A 1,960-nucleotide genomic window follows, 5' to 3' on the forward strand; every position below is an offset into this window, starting at 1 on the left:
CATTGGAGAAAGATGAGGCTTTCTGCTCTCATAAAGATTTACAGCCTCAGAAACCCTGTTCAGGGTCGCTATGGGTCGGAACCTACTCGAAGGCACTTAACAACAACATTAGGTAGGATATACAGGTTCTGGCTTTAGTACCTACGGAGCGAGGATCATGCAACACAGAGGATGGATGCCACGTGCTTATGCTGTGCCTACCACTAAACTATCTTCCAGGTGAGGAAGAACATTTGTTGAAAGGACACGGTGGAGTAGGAGGGGAAGAAGAGCTTACATCCTTAGTTCCTCAAAGCATTTACTGGAAGAGCACCGGTGCACGATGGTTATTTCCTTGGAGGGAGGTCCCGACCCTACACAACACACCACCCTCTTCGGCGATTCGCGATTCTAACAAGAGAAAAGTCAGTTTTAAGATTCTTGAGGAGAAACAGAAAAAGGTTGTGGGAGGGAGGGCAATGAGAGCAAAATGCCGCCTAGCAAAGGAACCAACAGAAATAACCATCTCCACTTGCAACCTGAAGGAGCTCTGGAAGCGTAGTGGTTACGAATCACGCTGCTAACCTCAGAGTCAGCAGTTCAAAACTGCCAGCTGTTCCACGGAAGAAAAATGAGGCTTTTGCCCCTGTAATGATTTACAGCTCGGAAACCCTGTACAGTGTCACTATGAGTCGGAACCGGCTCCAAGGCACATAACTACACAACAACAATTTATAACCCAAAGGATCCTCAGTGTTGTTGCTAAGTGCCGTCGAATCGGTTTGACTATAGATCTGTACAGGGTTAACAAGATTTAAAAATCTTTGTTGGATCAGAAAGCCTCATGTATCTGCCGCGGAGTGCTGGTGGGCTGGAACCTCCGACTTTGCGGTTCGCAGTCCAGTGCTTATCCTATAGAGTCACCGCTCTCCACAGTGGAGTGGTGACTTAATAATCAAAGAGCTACTGCTAACCACAAGATCATGCTTCAAACCCTCAAGGCGAATCAAAAGAAAGATGAGGCTCTCTGCTCCTTTAAAGTCTTAGAGCCTGAGACCCTATGGACTAGTTCTACTCTGCACTATAGGGGCGCTGTGAGTCAAACCGACTTCTTGGCAGTGTGTTTTTGTGTGCCTTCAAAGACAACGTTTAGTCGCACCTCAGAGGAGGAGCGGAGCGGATTGAGTTCAGGATCTTCACCAACCAGAAATTTAGGAAATGTTCCAAGTGCACTGATTGGCTAGTTTTCCAGGAACGCTCCCAAGACCGAGAGCTGTGGCTGGCTGAGGAGTTGCCGTGGCGACAGGGCTGCGAAAGCGTTGTGCGAGTTTGTAGGGGTTTGGAGTCGGCTAGGCAACTGCAAAACATTCCCCGGGTAGAGCTGATAAAGTTACTCCCGGACCTGGGGACCTGGTGTCGCTCCGTCTTTGGAGATTCTCGGCGAAGACTTCACTGATCAGACTCGGTGAGTCCTGTGGGACAGAGCCTTGGGGCTGGGCTCCAATTTCTTCTTCAGAGACAAGGTAAGGCTTTCTGAGAACTTAGGAAAGACTTACAGAGCACGTGAAAAAGTTGATACAAAGCCGTATCTGTGAGGAGCATCTACAAATAATTTCGTTGTTGTTGTTAAGTGCCATGGAGTCGGTTCAGACCTATAGCGACCTATATTGGGTTTCAAAGGAGCAGGCGGTGGGCTTGAACCGGCGACCTTATGATTCAAACCAATATTGGCAATCCAGCGCATTAGTTTAATACTATTTAATACTCCACCAATCCTTTCAGAGGATTGTTAATAAAGAATAGAGCTATAAAGAGACTTGCCCAATTTCTTACATTGAGTGGTCAAGTCTAGACCTTCTCTGTTCAGTATATTAGCTAGCCATATGTAGAAGGAAGCCTGGTGAAAATTCACAGAGGAATTCGAATGTGTAATAAAAATAATAAATTTTTAAAAAGTATATTAAGCAGTACAACAAAGCAC

The sequence above is a fragment of the Chrysochloris asiatica genome, unplaced genomic scaffold (genome assembly GCF_000296735.1).
Source record: "Chrysochloris asiatica unplaced genomic scaffold, ChrAsi1.0 scaffold00093, whole genome shotgun sequence".
Taxonomy (NCBI): domain Eukaryota; kingdom Metazoa; phylum Chordata; class Mammalia; order Afrosoricida; family Chrysochloridae; genus Chrysochloris; species Chrysochloris asiatica.